This window comes from Macaca thibetana, chromosome 3 (assembly GCF_024542745.1).
Source record: "Macaca thibetana thibetana isolate TM-01 chromosome 3, ASM2454274v1, whole genome shotgun sequence".
In the NCBI taxonomy this organism is placed as follows: Eukaryota; Metazoa; Chordata; class Mammalia; order Primates; family Cercopithecidae; genus Macaca; species Macaca thibetana.
The window spans coordinates 176,217,863-176,245,224 of NC_065580.1; the positions used below are offsets into that span (position 1 = coordinate 176,217,863).

Consider the following 27,362-nt stretch of genomic DNA (forward strand, 5'->3'; position numbering starts at 1 on the left):
CAGCTGATTCTCCAAAGATATTTTAAAATAAATAAATACATGAATGAGCTCACCTTATCTAGCAATGGAAAATATAAATAAATTAATACCCCAGATAGCCTGGGTCAAATAAATAAATTAATACTGCATGTAGTCAATTAAGAAATTACAACTCAGGAAATAAAAAATTTGGGCCAGTCGCGGTGGCTCACGTCTGTAATCCCAGCACTTTGGGAGGCCGAGGCAGGTGAATCATTTGAGGTCAGGAGTTCAAGACCAGCCTGGCCAACATGGTGAAACCACATCTCTACTAAAAATACAAAAATTAGCCGGGTGGCAGTGGAGCACTGCAATCCCAGCTACTCAGCAGGCTGAGGCAGAAGAATCACTTGAGCCTGGGAGGTGGAGATTGTGGTGAGCCAAGACTGTACCACTGTACTCCAGCCTGGGCGACAGAGCGAGACTACGTCTCAAAAAAAAAAAAAAAAATAGTTATAGTCCTTAATTTTTATATCATTTTCCTTTGTAATAAAAGACTATAGTGTGTATTTAGATGAAAGAATGCAAACAATAATCTACCATATTTAAAACAACTTTTAAAGCACATAAAATTCTGACCTAAAGGTAGTTTTTAATAAAATAAAATTTAAAAAAAGGCTTTTTGTTTCCTAATGTACACTTTTCTTTGTATGTTTGCTTGTTTTTTGAGACGGAGTCACCCTCTCTGGCCCAGGCTGGAGTGAAGTGGCGTGATCTCAGCTCACTGCAGCCTCCGCCTCCCAGGTTCCAGCAACTCTCCTGCCACAGCTTCCCAGGTAGATGGGATTACAGGCATGCGCCACTACGCCTGGCTAATTTTTTTTTTTTTTCTTTTTTTTTTGTATTTTTAGTAGAGATGGGGTTTCACCATGTTGGCCAGGCTGCTCTTGAAATCCTAACCTGAGGTTATCGTCCGCCTCAGCCTCCCAAAGTGCTAGGATTACAGGCATGAGCCACCGTGCCCAGCCCCTAATGTACACTTTTTAAAGTATTTTTCTACCTAAGTTGGAAAGTTTATTGAGGACCAAGTCATTCTTTGTGCTGGCTGTGGATAACTGAAGTCACTTATGCCTTTAAAGGGATTTCTTTTGTCTTTATTTGTAAAATCAGGATGCTGTATTAAAATAGTTTGCATGTTTTATAAATAAATACTTCAGTTTTCTCCATTTTTTTTTTCCAGGATTTCTTGGAGAACACAAAACCTAACCATCTCCTTTGTTCCAGGGGAAAACTGCATGTGCAAACGCAAGGTGTATGTCTGTTCCCACAAATAGTGGTATCACAAAGGAACTGATATCCTGTAGGTGGTAGAACAAAACTGGTTATTTTATAGTTCTTCCTGAGTGACAGACTCATTTTCACTATGTTGTTTCAATCAGATTGTCAGCATTTCATGCACATAACATACAATCAAATAGCATTCGCAGGCTGATATCACATTTCGTCACTTATATGGAAATATCACATATTCTTTGTATTATTGCTTTGGGAACAAGTGTATTATTACTGATGCTTGGATGGTAAATCCCTTGAGAAAATGATCCAGGGTTTATACATCTTTTTATTACCCACTGGGCTCAGTGGTTGCACAAAGCTAGGATTTGACAAAAAGAAATGAGTATATGACATTAAAGTCAAAATCCTCAGAAACACATTTGTGAAAATTGTTTTATTATTCATCACTTTAAATTACATTTTAACTCTTTGCTTTAATGTAAAAAATTAGATACAAATGACATATCTAAAATATATAAACAATAAATGCTAAACAATAATGCTCATTTCTTTGTGACAAATATCTCCATATTTATAATATGCATGCACGTATGCATATATGAGTAAATTAGATTATAGGCAAATACAATCCACTAAGCTCCAGGCTGTTTCCAAGGTTAATTTAAAATAACACTATTAAAAAGGTTTTGGATCATTTCTAAAACCAGTTTTGGAGACGTCATATATTAAGCTGTTTAAAGTTATCTAACTCGAAAAACCACACAATAAATTAATTTTAATATTCCTTCTTTTTTTTTTTTTTTTTTTTTTTTTTTTTTGGAGTCTCGCTCTGTCGCCCAGGCTGGAGTGTAGTGGCAGTGGCACAACGTCGGCTCACTGCAACCTCCGCCTCCGAGATTCAAGCAATTCTCCTGCCTCAGCCTACAGAGTAGCTGGGATTACAGGCGCCCACCACCACGCCTGGCTACTTTTTGTACTTTTAGTAGAGACGGAGTTTCACCATGTTGGTCAGGCTGGTCTCAAACTCCTGACCTCAAGTGATCTGCCCACCTCGGCCTCCCAAAGTGCTGAGATTACAGGTGTGAGCCACCACACCCAGTCTTAATATTCCTTCTTAATAATTAGTACAGCTACCTCATTTCCTAATAAGAATTATAGTGTATCCCATCTTACTCCTTTCTCAGTCAACTCAAAATTAAATGCAACTTTCAATGGAGTAAAACAGTCCACAGACTGGATTTTTGTGCCAGTCATCTTTCTTACTTCCCAGGTTCTTATTTAGGTATAAAGCATACTGTGGTATATATGTCTTTCAGACTATGACCATATATATATTTTCATATTTTTAGACTATAAGTATTAACTCATTTTAAAGTAAATATTTTATGTAAAATCAAATACATATTTACAATGGGTGACTTCTTCTACTCTAGCTTTTATTATGCTATGCCTCTGTTAGTGCTGCTTTTGTTATTTAATTATTGTAAGATCTACATGCCTATGACAATCACTTCTTGACATCCTCACCTTTTCCTGGTTAAAACTAAATTTCCTCCAACTGAAAAGAGATTATAAAGTTTTAACATTCATTTCATCAAACTGAAACATTAAAAAATATTCATTATTATTACTGTATATTGCATGAACACAAATGGACTATTTAAATGAACTTATGGTAAAATAATTTGCAATTGTATTAATAAATTGTTACATGTGTTTTAATCTATTCTTTAGATACAGTGGGTGGTCACAAAGAATTCACCTGTGTGTAAGTATAACTAGTGTAACAGTTTAAGCAGTAAAATAATTCAAATATTATTTATCTGAATAGTCACATTTGAAAATCAATTTCCTATTTTTATAACTGAAATCAATTCTACTATAGAGCATTTAAAGCCATGCAAAAATTAAAATAATTTAGTTAGGCAGGACATGAACATAACTAAATTATATACACAATGTCTTCTAGGATTTTGACTATTACATTTACTTGCTGTCTAACAATCTGGAAGTAAAGTATTGAGAAGGAGAGTGTTGTATATATTCTTCATTAAGTTTCTAATAAACTACTAAGCTAATCTAAATAAAGAAGGGAAAGCACATGAGTTTTTTAAGTATGTATTTTTTAAAAGACTTGGATACAACTTATTTTACTTTCATTTTCAACTAAACTACTCTAATAAGATAAAAGGGCATGTTTATCTTTAAAGTCTTTACAAGACTACATTCTATGACATTTATCAGTATATGTTCATTTATAAAAGCCATCACAGCCAGATATTTATTTAACTTTATATAAACCAAATTGTTTGTGTTACAGTTTTCAATCTCTCCTTTTATTCTAAGTATAAATAACAATATCAGAGCATCATCCATTTATTTTTTCAACAACTATTTACTGAGCATCTACTATGTGCATGACATAAAACTTCTGTGTATAAAAAGCTTAAAATGTAAGACGCTTAGAATCAAATTTAGAGGACAAGATTAATACAATTAAAAAACCCTATCACTCAATTGTATGAGATTACATGTTCAAATGGGCAGTACTAATCTTTGTACTAGTAGTTCATAAGAGATGGAGAAATATGTTTTAAAATGACTAAGAAGGGTTTTAAAAAATTAAGTATGGCTTGAGCTTGGTTTTATAAGATAAACCGGGGTAAATGAATAGATTTAAAAATACCAGCTTGTGAAAGATTTAAAAAGCTACGCCTAGAAAAGTATTCTAGAATTGCAAGCTGGGAATCAAATCAATCCTTCTATATTTTATAAACATAACAATCACCGCTGACTCAATTTTCTCTCCTATTGTTTGTTTCTATTTCGTTCTTACATGTCTGTGTGTTGAGTCCGTCTCACTCTCTAAACAAGCTCTCTAAAGCTTTCCAAGGAAGTAAATTAAGCTATCCATTGCTTGATGGGGTCTGCAAAAGCTGGGAACCAAAAAAGTCATCATCAGCTTTGCTTTTCACAGCAAACTTTAAAATAGAGCATGGCAGAATGGATGGCCTTGAATGTTGGGGTTTTAAAGTCTAAATCCATGTGCTTGAAAGAGATGAATGTTTTCTTAATAAGGACCCCTTTAAATATCAATAACTAAATAGCCCATAACAAAGAGTTTAAAAAAAAAAAAGATCCATAGAAAAAGAAGGCATCTGCTTAATAGTTTCCCATTTCCGGACTGGGCACGGTGGCTCACGCCTGTAATCCCAGCACTTTGGAAGGCGAAGGCAGGTGGATCATGAGGTCAGGAGATCAAGACCATTCTGGCTAACACAATGAAACCCGTCTCTACTGAAAATACAAAAAAAAAAAAAAAAAAAAAAAAAATAGCCAGGCAAGGTGGCAGGCGCCTGTAGCCCCAGCTACTTGGGAGGCTGAGGCAGGAGAATGGCCTGAACCCGGGAGGCGGAGCGTGCAGTGAGCCGAGATCGCGCCACTGCACTCCAGCCTGGGGGACAGAGCAAGACTCCGTCTCAAAAAAATAAATAAATAAAATAAAAAGAATAGTTTCCCATTTCCTTAAAGAGATAAATGCAATAAATTGCTGGGAAGGATGAAAACAGACGATCATCAAATGTCTCTTGGCATATTATCTCTTCCTTTCCTGTGTTGTAATTCTCTGTGGGACCCAGGACACAACTGGTCAACCTACCTTGCCAACCCTACTGCCACAAACTTTATATCACCACCACAGAAAGATTTGAGAGATAAATGGACTTTGTCTCTGCAAGCATGGATGGTACTCTAGAATGACTGGCTACCAGAGGGTACAAAGATAGGGAAGTCTACTTGGCCACAGAGAGCCCAAGTTTTCTCTCTTCTCTTTGTCTTCACTGCTCTACTATAAGGCGGAAGATATTTAAAAGTGTTCCTGTAATAAGATATTCAATAAGATGAATATATTAGAAGAGAATATATTGTTAGCGAACTGGCTGGGGGCATCACTAGAACTCGATTAGGGAAACCTGGTAACACAGGTTATGGGAGAAATTCTACCAGCCAAGTCCTGAGGGAGAGCGTGCTGAGCCTCTGAGCATGATCAGATCAGTGGGAGCTGAGGTGGAGCCTTACTTAGAATTGTGGAAACATCTGGGCTTGTGCTTGTGCTGTGGTCATGCTGTGAAATCCCCCTAGTACAGACACTGCCCAAAGTGGAGGCACAACCGACGTCTATAGGTGAGTTACAGATGAAGAGAAGTGGAGAAAAATAACAACAATAAGCTTCCACCAGAGTCCAGACAACAGTTTGAGTAACGTGAGGGAAGAAAGGGGAAGTCTTTGAGAGTGGAAGACAGCCCTGAGAGGGAAATTGAACGTTGGTCGGCCAGGTGCAGTGGCTTATGCCTGTAATCCCAGCACTTTGGGAGGCCAAGGCAGGCAGATACCTGAGGTCAGGAGTTGGAGACCAGCCTGGCCAACATGGTAAAACCCAATCTCTTCTAAAAATACAAAAATCAGCCAGGCGTGCTGGCGGGTGCCTGTAATCCAGGCTACCTCGGGAGGCTGAGGCAGGAGAATTACTTGAACCTGGAGGCAGAAGTTGCAGTGAACTTAGATCATGCCACTGCACTCCAGCCCAGGCAACAGTGCGAGACTGTATCTCAAAAAAAAAAAAAAAAAAAAAGAAAAAGAAAAAAGAAAAGAAACTGAACTTTGTACTGGATTCAGGATTTAAGCAGTTGGTCAGTTACCAAACTGAGTAATTACCCTCAATTCCACATTCTGACTCAGCTATGAAGCCCTGCACCACGATGGCACCCAGCTAACACAGAAAAGCAGAGAGGATCTAGACACCATAAAGCCCAGAAAGGCCAAACTTACCAGCTGCCCTAGGCACTTAGCAAAGTATGGGAAAACTGAATAGAATGTATTCGGTGACAGAGTGGTAATGTAACTTTCCAAAGCTAATAACTACCTGAAGATAAACATTCTGACATTTTACCAGAACATCATTTTTCATATATCCAAATTTTCTTTGAATATTTTAAATGGAGGCTTGGAAAATAAATAACAAAAAATTAATTGGCTCTATTGTAATATTAAGGAAAAGAGCTAATATTAATTGGATACTTTGTGAATAGTACTAATATTATCCTCATTCTATGGATGAAAATATTAAGGAACACTCTTAACATTCTTTTCTTAAGGAAAACATTGAATCACTTGCAGAAGACCTTACATCCAGCAAGTGGATGAGCAAGATTTATATGCAAATCTGCCAGATCTCAAACTCCGTGCTGTTTAATCATTGTAAAACCTATGGCATGGAAGAATGTTTTGAAGTTTGCATATCTACAGATAAAAATAAATTTTGAAGTTTGCATGTCTACAAATAAAAATAAATTTTTTGCGGGTATAATTATCAAAAAGTTTGCTTTGAAGCTAAGGGAAAAAAATATTTAGATATTTAAGTATACAGAACGAGGCTTCAGTGAGCATGGAACAGAAATGGGAACAAAACACAGACACTGAATTATTTGCTGAAGAAATTATTTAGGTCACAGGGTCCAAATTTATTCACAGGAAACCACCAGCAACTTGTGCATGGGAAAGTGTTTTACCCCAGCACTAAGCAGCCATTGGCCTCAATGCCTGGAACTGCCATGTGCTGGCACAAATCCATTTAGCATCCAACCATTCAGCCAGAATGCTTCAATGACCAGCCACGTGAAGTGAATTCTGAAAACCTCAGAAACAATTTTGACTGGTGTCACCAATCTATAAGAAGCAAAAGTAAATCAAAGAACTGTTTCAAAATAGAACCATTCAATGCTAGTTATAGAAAAAGGAAAGCTCCTCTCTGAATATTTGTATTTCCATAAACCCATAAACCTGTCAGCAATAAAGTGACTAGAAACTCTCTAATTTGAACATTCTTATTATGCAGCAAATAAGTGTACTTAGTTGACCCGAGTACCTGAAAATATGGAAATGCTTTATATGAAAAACAGAACCAACGTACCTCACAAAAGCTCTTTACACAAATGAAATCTGTTCTCTGGCAACAGAAACAGAAGCAGATTATCTATTTAGTAATTCTCAAAAGGGACACGACAACAGACCCCTGAAATACAAGAGAATATGCATCTACAATTTTATGATGCAATACTTATTGTGATATTACAAATATGTTCAATTTGTTCAGCAGCACTGTAACGAGAAGTGTTATAATTCAGTGGTGCAGTCCAATGAAAAAGAGAGTATAACACCATCAGAAACTTAGCAGCCTTCATCTCTTTAATTACGAACTGGAGAAACTGCAATGAAGAATTCAAGTCTGTGCATGCAGTTCAATCACAGTCCCTGAGCTGGAACCAAAACATTCATACTCCAAAAGCCGATTTTATCTATATTCACTGACTATGTTTTGATGGAAAACATCATCAATTATGGATACTTGCGTGTTGGGAGTTTCTTTGAAAAAACAGTGGGGAGAGGTGTTTAGCTCTTCGTTTTGTGTAACAAGGAGACAGCAGATATTGTTTTGTAGTCTTGAGAAATTAAACACTGGCTAATTAGTCTTCAGTTATATGAAGTGTGAATAATGAGTCCAATATTTTAGAATGGAGTACATTTTCTTCTTAGAAGCAAAAATCAGCAAAGAACTAATAACATAAAATATTCATGAATTTCAGTACTAATGAAACTAATGAAACAAATATAGCAAACATTTTGATACAGCACTAAAAGATTTTGATACAGCATAGAATGGTTTCCCCAAGTTCCTGTATGCATATATATTTCATATAAGTATATACACACACACAAATAAATATACACACATATATACATAGACCTATACAAACAAATATATTTTTTACATAAATTTTAAAAATATATTTTACATAACATTTTATAGATTTGGCTATTTCAAGAAAACAGTGTTAGTGCAAATGCCTGGCAAAGAAAAAGTATAGCTATTCTAAGAAGGAGAAATTACAGAGCATGTGCATAGTTTCATACACCAAGTGCTTCAAACCATGATTTTGTATTACCCTAACTTTTAATTCACTGTGCAGCTTTCAGAAGAAATTCAAAGTGAGGAATAGTATAGCTCACCGCTTGGTTGAGTCATGCACCCGGACTAGTGAGTCTGCACAATCGCGCATGCTTCAATATTTAACTTGCCTCATCGGTCCATTTCAAATCAACACTCTTAGTTACAACTTCTCCCTCTACAGAGGACACTGGTTCCCATTTCTATTTCTATTTGTTTGTTTGTTTGTTTGTTTGTTTTGAGATGGAGTTTCATCTATTGCCAGGCTGGAGTGCAGTGGCGTGATATCTGCTCACTGAAACCTCCACCTCCCGGGTTCAACCAATTCTCCTGCCTCAGCCTCCGGAGTAGCTGGGACAACAGGCACGTGCCACCACGCCCAGCTAATTTTTTGTATTTTCAGTAGAGATGGGTTTTCACCACTTTGGCCAGGATGGTCTCGATCTCCTAACCTCATGATATGCCCGCCTTGGCCACCCAAAGTGTTGACATAATAGGCGTGAGCCACTGCACCTGGCCCCATTTCTATTTTTTAACCAACTCTTCCTCTTCTAGAAACAAAATGGATATTTTCCTAAGCCTCCTTACACTTGAAAATGTTATTCTCCTACCTACTCTTGAAAAGAATATAAAAACAATAAAAATATTTGCCTTGAAAAATGTTAGCTTCTTTGATATCATAAGCTTTTGGAGGACTAGTCAAGGGTATGCAATTTGGTTTATTCCAAATCTATTACCCTTCTCCTGCCATACAGTGGACTATACTCCCCAAGCACTGTGCAGTGGGAGGCACCCAGATCTTCAAAGCCAAAGAAAGCCTGAATTCAAACCCGACCTTTGCCATTTCTTAGCTATGTGACCTGCAGCAAATTACTTATTGCTCTGTCCCATAATTTCCTTATTTGTAAAAATTTTTTAAATAATAATAATCTGTATGCAGATATTGGCATTAAATAAGATCAAGCATAACAGCTTTTTTTTTTTTTTGGAAAGTGCCCAGAACATAGCCTGTTCACAAAGCAAGTTAATACCCTTACCGTATCATTCTTAAACTTAACAAGAGTAAAACTATGCACAATGCTAATGGTTTTCTTTTATGGCAACTTGACTGGTAGAAGACAACTCTTCTTGCCAATCAGACTGAGTTCAAATCCCAACTTTGCTATTGAAGTGTTGTCAGTTAGGCAAGTCATCTAAACTCTTTAAAATGTCTTCATTACCTCATCTATAAAAGAGAATTAATCTCAAAAGTTTGGAGAATCATAAGAGATCACACATACAAACAGCATAAATATGGTACACTGTAAGGGCTTTATAAATGTTGGCTTTGATATTGTTTGCATTCTTTGTCAAAAACGGTCTTTTCAACATTCCTGTGGCAGACACATTTGACTACAATATTCTCGCTCCTTCATTCTTCCTTGAAAGATGGGACACCTAATTTGATTGGCCAGTCATGTACTTCAAGGGAGGCAGATCTCTCCATGATCAAAAGGGAGTCGATTCGGGAAGGGAAATCATGTTAATGTCATTTTCCTCACCAGCAATTAATTTAGGAGTGATCATATGAAACGATTATAGCCAATGAGGACTGACGGAAGTTGGCTAGACAACACAGGGTAAGGGGATTTTTCCTCCAAAGAAAATCAATTAAAGAAATACAGGTGGCCGGGCGCGGTGGCTCATGCCTGTAATGCCAGCAGTTTGGGAGGCCAAGGCAGGCAGATCACCTGAGGTCAGGAGTTTGAGACCAGCCTGGCCAACATGGTGAAACCCTATCTCTACTAAAAATACAAAAAAAAAAAAGAAAAATTAGCCAGATGTGCTGGCAGGTGCCTGTAATCCCAGCTACTTGGGAGGCTAAGGCAGGAGAATCGCTTGAAACCGAGAGGTAGAGGTTGCAGTGAGCTGAGATCACGCCACTGCACTCCAGCCTGGGGGACAAGAGTGAGACTTTGTCTCAAAGCAAACAAACAAACAAAAAGACAAAAAAAAAAAAAAACCCATAAATACAGGCATACCTTGGAGGTATTGCCAGTTTGGTTCCAGAACACCATAATAAAGCAAATATCACAATAAATTAAATAACACAAATTTTTTTGGTTTTCCAGGGCATGTAAAAGTTATGTTTATACTATACTTATAGTCTATTAAGTGTGCAACAGAATGATGTCGAAAAATGTCCATACATTAATTTAAAAATGTTTTATTACTAAAAAAGAGTTAAGGATCATCTAAGTCTTCAGTGAGTCCTAATCCTTTAGCTGGTAGAGGGTCTTGCCTCCATGTAAATGGCTGCCTCCTGATCAAGGTAGAGGTTTGCTCAAGGTTGAAGGGACTGTGGCAGTTTCTCAATATAACACAACAATGATGTCTGGTGCTTTCAATTGGCTCTTCCTTTCCTAACATATTTCTCTGTAGCATGCAATATTGTTTGATCATATTTGACCTACAGTAGAATGCTTTTCAAAATTGAAGCCAATCTTCTCAAACTCTCCAACTGTTTTATTAATCAAGTGCATGTAGTATTCTAAATAATTTGTTTACATTTCAATAAAGTTCACAACATCTTCACCAGAATTAGATTCCATCTCAAGAAATCACTTTCCTTGCTTACCCATTAGAAGCTAATAACTTCTCATCCATTCAAGTTTTGTCATGAGATGGCAGAATTTCAGTCCCATCTTCAAGCTCCACTTCTAACTAGTTCTCTTCCTCTTTCCATCAGATCTGCAGTTACTACTTCCACTGAAGTCTTGAAGCCCTCAGCCATCCATGAGGATGGAGAAATACAAGGAATAAACTTCTTCCAAATTCTTATTGTTGCCATATGACCTCTTCCCATGAATCACAGATGTTCTTAATGGCATCTCGAATGGTGAATCCTTCCCAGAAGGTTTTCAATTGACTTTGCCCAGATCCATTAGAGGAATCATTTCCGATGGCAGCTATAGCATTATGAAATGTACTTCTTAAAGAATAAGAGCGAGAGTCAAAATTACTCCTTGATCCCTGAGTTACAGAATGAATGTTGTGTTAGCAGGCATAAAAACAATGTTAATCTTTTTCTGCATCTCCATGAGAGCTCTTGGTTGAGCAGAGGCATTGTCAATGAGCAGTAACATTTTGAAGGGAACTTTTTTCTTTTCTAAGAAGTAGGTCCCTACAGTGAGCTTACAATATTCAGTAAATCATGTTGTAAACAGATGTGCTGTCATCCAGGCTTTTTGTTTCATTTGTAGAGTACAGAGTAGATTGAGCATAACTCTTTTTTTTTTTTTTTTTTTCTTTTTTTTGGAGACACAGTCTCACTCCATTGCCAGGCTGGCATGCAGTGGCGGGATCTCAGCCTACTGCAACCTCTACCTCCGTGGGTTCAAGCTATTCTCCTGTCTCAGCCTCCCGAGTAGCTGGAATTACAGGTGTGTGCCACCACGGCCGGCTACTTTTTGTATTTTTAGTAGAGACGGAGTTTCACCATGTTGGCCAGGATGGTCTCAATCTCTTGAGCTCATGATTTGCCTGCCTCAGCCTCCCAAAGTGCTGGGATTATGATGTAACATAATTCTTAAGGACCCTGGGACTATAAGAACAACAAACAGGCATTGGCTTCAGCTTGGTCACCAGCTGCATTATTCCCGAAGAAGAAAGTCAGCTTGTCCTCTGAAACTTTGAAGCCAGGCACTGACTTCTCTTCTCTAGTTATGAAACTCCTAGATGCTATCATCTGATAACAGAAGGCCATTTCTTGTATATTAAAATTCTATTGTTAAGTGTGGCCCTGCCTTCATCAACTATTTTAGCTAAAATTTCTGAATAGCTTGCTGTAGCTTCTCCATCAGCATCTACTGCTTCACCTTGCACTTTTATGTTATGGAGATGGCTTCTTCCCTTAAACCTCATGAACTTTTTAAATTTTTTTTTGAGACACAGTTTCACTCTTGTCGCCCAGGCTGGAGTGCAACGGTGTGATCTCAGCTCACCGCAACCTCCGCCTCTGGGTTTCAAGCAGTTCTTCTGCCTCAGCTTCCCAAGTGGCTGGGATTAGAGGCATGCGCCACCATGCCCCGCTAATTTTGCATTTTTAGTAGAGATGGGGTTTCACCTTGTTGGTCAGGCTGGTCTCGAACTCCTGACCCCAAATGATCTGCCCACCTCAGCCTCCAAAAGTGTTAGATTACAGGTGTGAGCCACCATGCCCGGCCCTCATGAACCAATGTATGCTCACTTCCAACTTTTCTTCTGTGGCTTCCTCATATCTCTCACCACTCCAATTCAGCCTCCACAGAACTGGAGTATTAGGACCTCTCTCTGGATTAGGCTTTGCTTTAAGAGGATATTGTGGCTGGTTTGCTCTTCTATCCAAACCATGTAAAACTTTCTCCACATCAGCAATAAGGCCGCTTTGCTTCCTTACTCATGTATTCACTGGAGTGGCATTTTTAATTTCCTTCAATAATTTTTTTTTGCATTCACAATTTGGTGAACTGGCGCAGGAGGTCCAGCTTTTGGCCTCTTTTGGCTTTCAACATGCCTTCCTTACTAAACTTAATTATTTCCAACTTTTGATTTTAAGGGAGAGACCTGTGACCCATCTTTTGACTTGAACATTTAGGGGCCATTGTAGGGTTAATTAATTGGCCTAATTTCAATATTGTTGTGTCTGAGGGAAGGGAAGGTCTGAAGAGAGGGAGAAATACCAAGAAACAGCCAGTCAGTGGAGCAGTCAGAGTATACACAGCACTTATAAATTAAGTTGATTAAGTTTGTCATTATGTGGGTATGCTTTGTGGTACCCTAAAATAATTACAATTGTAACATCAAAGATCAATGATAACAGATCAGCATACACAATAATAATAAAACGTTTGAAATATTGCCAGTTACCTAAATGTGACACAGAGACCCAAGGACAACACATGCTATTAGAAAAATGAGTCCGATAGGTTTGTGTGACACACGGTGGCCACAGACATTCAATTTGTAAAAAAAATGCAGTATCTGTGAAATGCAATAAAGGGAAACACAACAAAATAAACCACGCCTATATTTCTTTCTTTCCCAACTTCAGGTAAGCACGGAAGTATGTGACGCTTTGAGTTGCTGAAGACAAGTTTCTTCCACAAAGCCACGTAAAAACAGCCAAAACCATGCGTAGAAACATGAAATTAAAATCTATCTCTATATGGCCTCTCCTGCGCTATAACAGATTTTTATTTTTAAGCCATTTTGAATTTGTCCTTCTCTTCTTTGCCCCTAAAAGCATCCTACACTGATGTAATTTCACTATGATAATATTCAGTCAGTCATCCACAAACTGATGGCTTACTAAATTATTAATCATTATAGTGATTCACAATAAGGAAAGCCATTGAAAGATACAGCTCATATTTAAATATTAATGTTACATAGTTCTTAATGAATTACACTAATCTAAACAATCAAGTTTCCCCACCTTACAACCACTCTAAACCCCACCCTATTATCTCTAAATCCTGCTAGTTCTCCATGCTTATTAACCTTTTAAGTCTCTAAAAGAGTTACTCATTTACCAATTGGCAGCCACTAACCTGGATTTGGCCATTCAAAAGTAATGACTCGATGATATGGCAACTCCATTTTTTCATTTTTGAGGAACCTCCATACTGTTTGCCATCATGTCTGTACTAATCTCTATTCCCAAAACAATGCATCAGGCTTCTCTGTTCTCCTCACCAACATTAGATTTTGTCTTTTTTATGACAGACAATCTATCAGGTGTGAGGTGCTATCTCACCATGGTTTTTAATTTGCATTTCCTTGAAGACTAATGTTGAGCATTTTTTCATACATCTGTTGACCACACATATGCCAGCTTTTAGAAGATACCTACTCAGGTGTTTGGCCCACTTTGTTTAAATTGGGGTTTTTTTTCCTTGATATTGAGTTATTTGAACTACTTATATATTTTGGATATTAACCCCTTACCAGAGGTATAGTTTACAAATATGTTCTCCATTCCATAGTTAGTCTTTTCATTCTGTTGAATAAGTTCTGAAGATGTATTGCATGGCAAGGCGACTATAGTTAAAAATGTACTGTATACCTGAAAATCGCTAAGAGATTAGATCTTAGATATTCTAACAACAACAAAAAATGATAACTATGTAAGGTGATAGATACTTAGCTTGATATAATAACTTCACAATACATACATGTGTCAAAATCATGCCATATACTGTAAATATATGTATTGTAGAGCTGGGTGGGAGGTGGGGGGAGAATTGGCCAGAAAAAAATGGTAAAAACCTGAAGCTAGAGCTAGCCCTAGTGCTTGTCTTTTTCCTTCTGCAATTCCTCATTTCTTCAAGGGACTATGTTTCAGTCAGTGTAATGAGCATCATTTTAGAATCAGATATTCCTGAATTTGAATTTCAGATCCTTCCCTTATTAGATGCTACATATCTTTTATGAAAATCAGTTCTCTCATCTCTAAAATAATAGTTCAGATTTCCTATATGTTTTGAATTTTAAACTGATGTAATCCCTATGAAAAACAAAACAAAACAAAACCCTGCAGAGTAAATGGCAGGTTTCCTTCTTTTATTCAATTAATTCACCAAATACTTAAAACTACACACTGATCATTAAGGAAATAAGGTTGCCTATAACCATTCTATACATTCTGGGTATCATTTTCCCCCTGTATGCATGAAACTATATGAGATTTTATCCAAGCTCTTCACCCTTCTAACACAACCACCCACATTCCCATTCTCCTTTAGCTGATGAATTATCCTCCTGGAAACAAAACAGTGATTAGTCTTTGAGTATTCACTTCCCTTTATCATTCAACCTCAGCTCCCTGCTTGCATTTCTACTGGGAGGTTAGAATGTGTTTCAGAGTTCTAATTAGTAATGACACTTTACACTTACAAAGATTTATCTTCTCCCATCACACATCCACATCCATGTCCATCACCTGAGACTTAGAGACTTTAAAATGAGGTAAAAGGCATGGCAGTGAGAGGCAGCTGAGCAGGAAAGGTCAAGCGAAACTTGACTAATAACAAAGTCATCTTTCCTCCTATAGTCAATAGTTTAATCCTTCAATTTTCCTAGTAAGAAAGAAGTATTTCCTGATTAAAGAAGTCACTGTTCATCAAACAATTGCTGTATTAATGCACAGTGTAGGAAGAAGGCTGTTTTTCATAAAATGTTTCATTAAAATAAAAATGATACAGGGATTGAAAGCAAAACTACATTAACAACTTAGGGTATTGCATAATAGCTCAGAATAGTGTACTAAGAAGTGTTATTTTAATAACACGAGCACAGTAAGTTGAACGTTTCATATCCACTTTGGTTGTGATGGTGAAGTTTTGTTTTGTTTTTTTTTTTTTTTTTTTTTTTTTTTTTTAGCACAGAGGACCTCATAATGCCATTGAACAACCTAGGTTAAGTTTTGTTCTTAAATTGCAGACCACTTGCAACCCACACAGAGGTAAAATGTATTAGTATAGCGCTTACGAGGGGGCTTTGAAATAAAATAACTACATTATCAATTAAAGTGATTATATGTAAAATCTGAGGAGGGAGATGAAAGTAAAAAAATAGATAAATCAGAAGCACTGGTAAATTCTTTAATTGCAAACTGTGTTTCAAGTGAAAAACAGCATATATAATAATGGTAACATTAATAGATAAATGGTAGGCACACAGATAAATAGGTGATAAAGATTTTCTGGGGTATCCGAAAATGTATTCTGCCCAATAAACTTAAATGCTTTTATCACTGAAGTTGGACCTAGAGAACACCATAAAAATCATTAAAACACGCGCGCGCACACACACACACACGCACACGCACACACACGCACACGCACACAGCTATCAGAGGGCAAAGGATTTTTGAGGTTAAATGAAATTTCATTTTTTTAAAAAAGAGAAAACATGCAAGTATCTCTTAAAAATTAAGATAAAACAAGTATTTTCTGACTTCTCTCACTATACACACAGTTCAGAATTGGTTTCCAATAAGAATAGAATGAATAATCAACTTTTAATTAACCATGGGGGATTATCTTGATTTTGAGGACTTTAAATACTTGCTCTATCGACACAGCAGACACTTACTATTGACCATATCTAATCTAGTTAATTATACCTTTATCAACATGTTATATCCCCCTCATTTATTTATATATTTCAATACACACATTGAAAAATTCTGAGACCCCAACTATATAACCATCTCCTATGCCTCAGATAAGACTTCAAATGAACATACATTGAAAAATTCTGAGACCCCAACTATATAACCATCTCCTATGCCTCAGATAAGACTTCAAATGAACATACATTGAAAAATTCTGAGACCCCAACTATATAACCATCTCCTATGCCTCAGATAAGACTTCAAATGAACAAATCTCACAGAAAGATTTCAGTTTTCTCTATTCCAAGCCTAATTAATTTTCAATGAGGACATAAGAGCAGGGATAAGGTGATTCATCCTTGTTATTCCTCCTGAATTAGATAATAACTGTGACTTTATTATTTTATAGATGTTGATATATTTACGGAAGATCTGCTATATGCATGGTAGTGACATAAACAAAATGTGTGAAATAAACACAGAGGCCAACACATCATATATTTTCAACAAAACAAATCATTATACAAAGGCAAAAGTAAATATGCTTTTTAAAATCAGTCAGTTTGGCTCCTGCCTGGTAATATTTAAATATGAATTCAGCATATATTTGCTGGGCTTCTACCATGTTCTAGGAATACACATGGGAATTTACAGCAAACTCTCTATTCTCTCTATTCAAGTACATTGCATTTAATGGGAAGCTAGCAGGGAAAGGCATTCTTGCTCCCATGGAGTTCACATGGAAGGTCACAGTAAAGTACCGTAAGTTTGAAGTGCAGAATTCACGTATATTACCTCATCTTTGATTGGCTCCTCAAAGCCTTTAACAATGACTGGTACAAGTAATTAATGAATATTTGTTGAAAGAACTACTGTGCGCAGTAACGAGCAATGAGGCTGAGAGAATAGGATTGTGTCAATGAATACAAGGCAAAAGTATTAACAGTTCTAAGTCACACACTCCCAAATATTTCAAACGAAAGGTAGATCTCCAATTAAAATTAATGGCATCTTAGAAACACAGTCCAAAAGTAAACTATGAAGAACATAATGATATTAAATATGTTTCATACCAAGAAGGAATTTTTGGTAACTGCTTCATGGATACGAGTAAAACAAACCTTTAAGTAAAACCAGAAACATTATGACAGGAAAATATGATGTATCTAGAGTAAAATGTTTATATCAGGTCTGGTCCTACCATTTTTTAAAGCATTCTCTTTGGGCAAGTAATTGCGCCTTTTTGAAGTTTATTATCCTATTCTAAATCAGAAATACTATCTACTTTTCAGGATAACTGTGGGGCTTTATTAGGTAAATTAAAATTGACTGTAAGTATTTTGTCAATTAACATGTCCCACAATGTGTAGTATATACATTTAAAAATATTACCATAGTATAATTCTTACCCTTTGATGATTCAAAAGTTTTAGCTGGTATAAAGATTAGTGTATAATCTACAGAATAAGTAGCATGAAGCCAGTTTTTCTATCCTACATAGTATGATAAAGAGTGAACAAGATTAAAAATGTGCTTAATTTCAGCTGGTATCAGAATGCTGTAAGTGATTTATCTAAGTAAATAATTTTTTAAATCAAAAGCCTGTAAATGTCACGGTTCAAAGCATCTGGGACATACCTCACTACATATATTAATCTTCACATAATCTCTTCTTAGCATTTCTCTCATGCATGATAGCTAGAACATAGAAACTCAACTGCTCTCTTCAGGCAGTGATTAGTAGAGAATAATAATCAGAGAAAAATTAAGTGAGACAATGGATATAAAAATAATCAGAAAGCCTAGTATTAGAAGTGTCAGAGGCATGTGAATCACAGCAACTCCATCTTGGATAGCGGCTGGGTAAAATAAGGCCGAGAACTACTAGACTGAATTCCCAGATGGTTAAGCATTCTAAATCACAGGATGCGATAGGAGGTTGGCACAACATACAAGTCATAAAGACCTTGCTGAGAAAACAGGCTGCAGTAGAGAACCCGGCCAAAGCCTACCAAAACCAACATGGCCACAAGAGTGACCTCTGGTCATTCTCACAGCTCATAGTATGCCAGTTATAAAGCATTAGCATGCTAAAAGACACTCCCACCAGCACCATAAGGGTTTACAGATGTCACGGCAACATGGGGAAGTTACCTTATATCATCTAAAAAGGAGAGGAACCTTCAGTTTCAGGAATTGCCCACCACTTTCCCAGAAAATTCATGAATAATCCACCATTCGTCTGGCATATAATGAAGAAGTAACAATAAATGGGCCACCAGCAGACCTCAGGGTTCTCTGCCTATGAAGTAGCCATTCTTTTATTCCTTTACTTTCCTAATAAACTCGCTTTCACTTTACTCTATGGACTTGCCCTGAATTCTTTCTTGCACAAGATCCAAGAATCCTCTCTCGGGTTCTGGATTCGGACCCCTTTCTGGTAACAGAGGTACCAAAAAAACACGTTGGGAATGAACAAGTTATAATAATAGAAAAAATGTCCCCAAGTCCTCTCATTAATACTGAGACCAAACTACAAGTGTGCTTATTTTCTTACATTGGGATCTATTCATATTATAATATAGGTTTTAGTCATAATACATTGGCTGATTTTGCAAGCAGAGACATGCATTTCTGATACAGCACCATATTTGCATCCCTGAAAATCTCTGGGGTCTGAAAACTTGTGCAGTAAAAAATATCATACTTTATGGGAAAAGGCAGGATTAGGAGGCAAAACATTCAAAACCTGCAGAAAGCTGTAACCAAGTACTAACAAAAACCATAGAAGTCTTCATTATAATACTAGCATAGTTAAATCTCTGCTGGTATTTGCACCTAGCTTTTGCACCCTCTATCAGGATGCAAGACCTGAAGGGCATTCACTTTAAAATGCAAACTGTGATTCACAGTGTAGCCTTTAAAAAATAAAAACAACAAAGTAAACAAAAGCAAACATCATTGTTTCACCAGGCAAAATGACTTCCCAGCTTCTTCTGCTGTACTTTCACTTCACCAGATGCCTATTATAGCGAAAATCAAGATGTTCTTAAAGCTACGAAGTAAATGAATACTTGCACTAAAGGAAGGGCCTTGAGTTAATTTTTTTCATATTTTCTTAATGTCTTCACAGCTTGCTAAGGCTTTCTCCTTAGTTGTAAGGAAGCCTGGCTCTTACTTAAAAAATTAATGAGCGGAGAAAATCATGTACGGATCAACACAATGTTTTGGTTTTTGTTTTGTTTTGTTTTGTTTTGTTTTGTTTGAGATGGGGTCTCACTCCGTCACCCAGGCTGGAGTGCAGTGGTGCAATCTCTGCTTGCTGCAATCTCTGCCTCCCAGACTCAAGTGATTCTCCAGCCTTAGCTGTCCAAGTAGCTGGGACTACTGAGGCATGCACCACCACGCCTAGCTAATTTTTGTATTTTGGGTAAAGACGGGGATTTGCCATGTTGCCCAGGCTGGTTTCAAACTTCTGATCTCAAGTGACCTGCTGGCCTTGGCCTCCCAAAGTGCTGGGATTACAGATGTGAGCCACCACTCCCAGCCCATGGATCAACACAATTTCTGCATTATAACACCGCGTCCCCCTGTTTATCAATGGTGTAACAAGGTAAAATGCATCAAAGAAACAAACACTGTAGCAAAAAAGACCGAATCCTATCTGAAATGTATTTAATGTTCCTTGTTATAAATGTGGGTGCCAGCCTAAAGAAGGAACTTAAAATCTCTGGGCAAATCAGTCATTCTTAATCTCAGGAATGTCATCTATAAAATATGATCTAATCAGGATTCAATGAGATAATGAGTACAAATGCTCAACACAGCTCTCTGGCATAGAGGAGGTGCTCAAAAATATTAGTTCCTTTTTCCTTCCTTGGGCACGGATAGAAAAATGTTAAAATTTTATATATTCAATACCCAAAATATTTTTTCATGTAAGTGTTCAGAGTTTTTTTGGTGGGGAGGGGGGAGTTCTCCTGGTTTTTATTTTGTTTTGGTCTGCCAGTGCTAAAAAGAAAAAGAAGTTATAAATAAAGCAGAGAAAATGATTTAAATGAAGAATATATAATGAAAACAAATTTTACCTACATACATCTGAGATTTTACCAAAATTCCAGAAGTATACTACACAACATTTGAAGCATAAATGGGGATGGAAGAACAAGATAAAGACAGATGACGAATAAAAGTGAAGAAATTATTCTGAAGAATTGGCCAAATAAGAAGATCAACAGTTTCCATTTTCAAGTTTATTGACATTTTTATCTAGATGTGCCACGAATACAGCAACTTGACATATAATTTTAAAAACAACAAGTTAAAAATTACTTAAAATGGGTGTGCTTTTTCATTGATTTTTCCTATTTGTATTAAGATATAACCTTTTTTTCTGCTAAATAGACTTAAAACTTCATGTGGCACCTTCCTAACAGTTACTCAATTTGTATCTGTTACTAAGATCCTATTAAGTCTTCCATAGACACATGTACCATGTCCACTTGCTCCTTTTTCTTTTCTTCATCCTACGCATGGCCAGTAGACATAAAAACAAACCAAAATTTAATCATGTTACTCTCCTGCCCAAACAATGGCTCCCAAAGATCTACACCAGAGTCAAACACAGCTTGGTCTCCAGGTCACTCTATCTTCTATTTCCACCACTGTTTCCATAATTGAGTGCAGAGGCTCACCTTTCCAAATTGCTTCATGAATCCTTGGATTCATTAAACTGGATTACTTCTACTCTCCTAACATGCACCTCCCTTCTTACAATTTGTTTACTCATTATTTTTCTCCTTGTATTAATACTTTTCTCCATTTACTCTCACTATATTGAAGCCCTTTCTGTTTCACTGAGTGGCAAGGTAATGTCCTGGTAAGAGGCTAGGTTTTGAACTGTCCCAAATACAAACCCTCATTTCCAAGCAGTACAACCTCAGTTATTTAAACTCCCTATGTCTCACGGCCCTCATATATAAAGAAACAATAATCATAATAATAACAAGATAATAGAGGATTATGACAAGAGAGTCTGTCAGTAAACACAATCAATTTTAGCTCATTCTAGGCACTAAACTGCTAAGGACTCCGACTACTTAGTGTTTAATTATATGATATATTTTGTCATTTTATAATATTTTGTTGAACAAGTTATATATTTCTCTCATGCTTATTTGGGTTTTTACATTTGTATTATTTGTTTCTGCAATTATCAACATTGAATTTTCCACAAACATGCGAATTTTTAAACAAATGAATCAACAATACATCAAAAATAGGTATGCAACCAGAAGCTGGAAAATCTACTCCTAGTTCCAGATAACTACAAAAATAAGTGATATAGGCAAATCGGATAATTCTTCTGTACCTCAATTTCTTCGTCCATAAAACCAAGCTAATAGTCCCTTGACTCATTGATAATCGTGAGTTACAAGATGACAGCACTTTGCACAAGTGGTCTGTACTGTTATAAGGTGCTGATAATGTACTCATTTTAAGGCCTCAAAAAGTGCTTGTTATTTGATTCACTGACAAAATGGCACAGAATTTAAATATATTTTACTTTGAGCTGAAGATATATTAGATTCATTTAAATAAAATCTATGAACAAGTTTGGTGTTAGGTGAAGAGTTTGGAGACTGGAGCTCTAGTAACTATCCCTTTTATTTTTCCGTTTGATCTTCAGTGAGTCATTTGTCTTAATTATGTGCCCCATCCTAAGCCTCTGGGTGTTTAACACCAGCCTGATGTTGGTCCATAGAGAGGATTCGTGATACAAAAAAAAAAAGCGCATCATTCTTCAAAACCTTTTACTGCCATCTGCTGGCAAATTGTAAAAATAAATATGTGTTCCATCACTAGGACAATGAGTGACGCCCCCTGGAGTTGTTCTTCACACAACCCATGCAATCATTCCTAGTAATGCTGTCTAATGAGGTGTCTGGGACACAGCAGGTATTCTGTAAATGTTAGATAAATGAATAAATGATGAATGAGTCACTCTTATCAATAAGAAATCTCTGTCCCTTTCATATTGTTTTCTAACCACAGAGCAGCTTATGATGATTTTTTTAAAACTAAATAAATGTTTGTAAACCACAGACAAATTTATCTGTACACACATTATTTAAAAACATAAACAAAGCCTAGCATAGTAGGGTTGACCTTTGGCAAGGTGCCTGCCTATACATATTTATTGTCACAATTGCTCCTCATGGCCGAGCACCAAAGTCAACTGGCCAGATTTTATGATATCAAACTTTCAAATAAGCAAATAGTGGTTCTAAGAGTGTAAGTTGCTTCTTCAAGATTAAGAGACTCTTAGTAGCCTAGGTCTTCTGATTCCAAATCCAATGAATTTTCTTCATCCCTGTGAGTTTTAATAAATCAAATAGTGCCAAGAAAGATTTGATCAGTGGACCTGAAATTCTTCAAACTATAATGTTTTGATTGCCATGCTTATATTCTCGAAATTCCCCATTATCTTTCTTAATGATTTAAATTCAAACATCTTGATTTAAAATCAAGATGTTTCATTACTTCATAGCTTTGTAAAATGTCTTGTAATGTTTGATGAATTGTAAGTGGCACAAGTGAACATAGAAAACTAGGAAATACGTTGATATCTCTTTGGGATTAGTACTCTTATCATAACTGTAAATTGTTAAAAGTTATTAAAATATTTAAAAGAGCACCAGAGAGAAGCACTTTTATTTGTTGAACAATTAGAGAGAGCTTGGCTCTATAAAGTGCAGGAATATTACATTTAATAAAAGCATATAAGCACTGGTTGCATCTTAAAGTGTTCTCATATCATGTAATTTGGAAAATTAAAACAAATTTATAATCTTTGAAATAGCCCTATCCTCAGTTTAATTGGGATTGTATAAAGGGAACAATAAATTTACAATTTAGGACAATAAAATTTGAAAAACAATGATAGTCCCTTGAGAAGTAGATTCAAATTATTAAATTAATTTTGCACACATCAACACTCAGGGGATTAATTTCATTTTGGGGGGAAATAATGCAATTTAGAATCACTCTATCAGTTATTGAGCACTTTTCTTCATTCTTTCAAAAATTCATTGCAGTGAGAGATGGCCCTGAAAAGAGATAAGTTACAATGATTCCCCAAATGTTAAAAGGCAGAGAACGCAGGAGGACCAGTTCCAGAGCCTTCAGATTGTCAATCCTGTTACTGTTTGCGCTGCTTCCACACAAGGACAGGCAAAAACAAATCACACTGTTCAGCTTGGTTACTAGCCTCAATCTCTGTAGCTCATTTCGCAGTTTCCTTACAAACTAGCCCTCTATTTTTGAAAGAAGGCCATTTTATTTACAAAATCCTATGAAGTCTAACTTTTGGTACTGAATGAGGTTCTTTTGTTTCATTAATTGCTTCTCTAGTAGGACAGTACCTCGGGGAGAAAATTAGCTCCCTGTGTCATTGAAAAGACTCATCTGACACTCTTGGGATCCGCCAACTTCCCTTCTTGCTCTACGGGCTCCGATTTTGCATTAAAAGTGAGAAAATGCTCTGCTTCCCTCTTTTGATATGAAGTAGGGAGGGAAATCCTCTGGGTTACTCTTTGACAATAAAGATATTAATTTACATTAGCCCATCTTCCCCAAGTGCAAAAGAAGACCCAGTTGATTTAATAGAAACTTTGCACAAAGAGGCTGATAGCAAAGAATTAGAGCAGAGCAGATAGAAAAAGCATACAAGAGAGGCTGGAGCCATGCAACAGCCTAGACAGAAGATGAGTTTGTGGAGACCTCTCCTGTAATCTTCAAACTAGTAGACACTCACACACCTGTGCTCTATTTTTAGAAGGTACATTGCTTTAATGTACAATGACTTACTATCACTTCACCAAAGAGAATAACTGTAAGCAGATGTCTGCTTTAACTAATCAACTGGGCAATTCACCCCTCCTTTCCTCACAATTTTGGCTTAGGGAAGTGTTCTCAGTAGGTATATTTGAACTGGATTGCAAGAGAGATGAATAGCATTATTCTTACCTTCGGTTTTAGTATAACAGGGCTTCTATTTTATACATGTGAACATCCAGAAAAAATGTTTATTAATCATACTTGTTTAATTTTTAAAGAAAGAAGTGGTTTTAAAAATGTAAAAACTCTCACGAAAGCAATCCGTACATACTACAGTTTGGGAATTTGAATATACAAAGATCCAAAGAGCAAATGCAGTTAATCAGAAACTGAAGTTATCACTTGAGATTTATGATTACAAAGGTTGTGACCAAGTTTTGAACATAAAGGAAAAATAATTGCAAAAGTTACAGAATTTTCTTTCCATTGACAATTAAATTCAGACTTCACAATAACATTCTAACCTCACTTCATTAGACATTAATCTTGCAGTGGAAATTAGAGGCTTTTAAAGGAGTATTTCTGCTACATTAAAAAAAAAGCATCTTACTACTGTACAACAATAAGGTTGTGTTGAGAGTTACAAGTAAACTATTAGGCCTCGTTAGCTAATTATAGTATTGGCATTCACTTAAGTTAGTCAGTTTCTCATTTAATGTCATTTTCTCCTATTCAACTGCTTCAGTTCAAAACGTTTTGACTCCTAAAAAGGGAATACATCATTGTTGCCTTTCCTCAGTCTAACTGCACACCACTTTCCAAAGCAATAGTTCCAATCATGCTTCATAAAATCCCCTGCAAGTATATTGTTGGACACATAAATCAGCAAGCTGGGATCTTAGTATTTCTAAGGCAAGACCAGGGATCTCTGACTGGTGGCTTTTCCATGGCCCTCTCTACAAGAGAATAAACAAAATTATGAGTTACACTAGGTCTATTTTTTTTAAACAGCTCCCAGTGGTGTGTCTGATACTTGCTGCTGCATCCTTAATTAGAGAACAAAACGCTAGCATAGAGGAATTGGACTCCAGGATGAGGATGTCTACATCCAAGCATCTCTGACTTCATCAGAACACATGGCCTAGAGGTACTATATATTCCTTTCCACAAAAGCTAGGTCTCTCTGAAATGTATCTGTGCCTCTATGAGTGCCACGCATTGTGAAATTGTACTAGAGAGATCTTTACAATGATGGTCTCCTTCTACCCTGTTTCATTACAGTGAATATGGGCTCCCCTTCAGAGACGCTTGTCTCAGAGTGCCTCTTCATAACCACCTTGTATCCTGGAACTTATAAATTAGCTGAATCACAATTTCACATCTATGTTACATGTACACATCCAAATTGTATGTCTCTGTGTACTATTTAAACCTATGTATCTAACATTTCTAGATTTCCTATGTCTCCAAATTCCAACACACTTAGCCTCTGCAATGATAAATTCAGACTCCACAACTGAGAGATTTTTCTTCTCCAAACCACTCACAATGTAATCATAAGTCTGCATAAACTTGCTTCCTATTATTCTCCCATGCTACCCCACACTATCTACACTTATTTAATTGCAGTTGTATTTAACTGCAATTTTCAGGGATTGTTTCCTAGTGCTCAGAAATACCTGTCTATGCTATAAATGAACAGTCAAACACAATCAGCAGCTATCTGAAAATCAAAGCAGCGTATCTGTAGGACATATGTGTATGTTGATCTTTGCTTAAGAACCACTGAATTAACGAATTTGACTAGCATTTGTTTCAGATGGACATATCTGCAATTTTGCTAAGACTGAAATATTTCATACTCTATGTTAGGAAGGGAAAATGAGCAGAATCTTATCAAGACACTTTACAAACTATAGGAATCTCCAACATTTGCATACTAATTTCTGAACATTAAATCTGCATCCAATCGTGTCTCATCAGCCACTAACACTATAGCTGTGGGGAGGAGAAGGGCAGAGAAAGGAAGGCTTCACATCCAAAATGTCAAGCCCTGCTGAAGAATGATAGAAGGACTCCGTGGAAGAGCAGAAACAACCATCTTCCGGGCTTAAAATGGAGTTCTACCACCCCCTGCTGGACCAAACGAGCAATACAGAAGAGGCTAAAAATGCTTAGAACTGAATATCGTGGGGATATTTTAACTTGTCTTGTAATTTTATTCTTTTAAAAAACCAATTTCATGCTACACTAACAACATAACATTCTTTGCAATCATTACATATCTCAAAATTAGCGCTATTTTATTTTTCCTTTAAAGACTTTCACCAATGCATGTTTTAGCATTTCGTGTCCCTAATTAAACGTCCAAACTTGTCTGGACAGTTGAAAATGCTTCCATTTATTGTAAATATATTTCATGTGAATATTTACTCTCTAAACAGCCGGATAAATTCATATCTATCTCTCTAGAGACAAACAGTGTTAGCTTCCACAAATTCCCTCTCAGGTTATTCTACCAGGCTATTCATTTTTTTTTTTTTAAGAGATAAAAGCTCCCACCAGTTCTCCCACAACCCCAGAAATCCCTTACAGGTGTAATTACAATGTAATGTTATAAAATTATTCCACCTTTCTGTATTAATAAGGGGTTGGGGGTCAAAATGAATGACTGCAACACATCCCTAGTTTTATCCATTTGCTTTCTTACACACAATATCCATGGCCACTCTCTTAGTTTCCAACAGAAATAAGCCATCATCATTCACTTCACGGTCAGGAATTAGGGTTTGGGGAAAGGGGTGGAAAAAAAAAAAAAGAGTCTCCAAGAATCGAATGTCTTGCACACAACAGATAATCTGCAAATGAGTTTAACGCTGATAGTTTTTGCTGCTTCTGTTAAACACCGTCGTGCCCTTTCTTTCCGCAACCTCAGATATTTCACTGTTAACACACACCAACACACTCATCCAATTTTTGATAATGAAAATAAGAGAAAGCCAAAATCCCAGAGAAAAAAAAAAAGAGAAGAAGAAGTGGTTTCCCTGGACATCCTGCTCACTGACTGCCCTCTCCAATTCCGTATTTTCCCTTCTCTTAAGGGTCTCCACACAACAGATACAATTTTAG

General features: G+C 36.6%; 2 protein-coding genes across 4 annotated transcripts in view; one reads left to right on the forward strand and one right to left on the reverse strand.

Annotated features, from left to right (window-relative positions):
* LOC126949611 (ATP synthase subunit f, mitochondrial-like) overlaps window positions 1-27,362 on the forward strand; it is a 739,455-nt gene that overhangs the window by 640,600 nt on the left and 71,493 nt on the right. The gene's annotated exons all lie outside the window — the stretch shown is intronic.
* NCAM2 (neural cell adhesion molecule 2) overlaps window positions 1-27,362 on the reverse strand; it is a 566,845-nt gene that overhangs the window by 539,032 nt on the left and 451 nt on the right. The window lies entirely within an intron of this gene.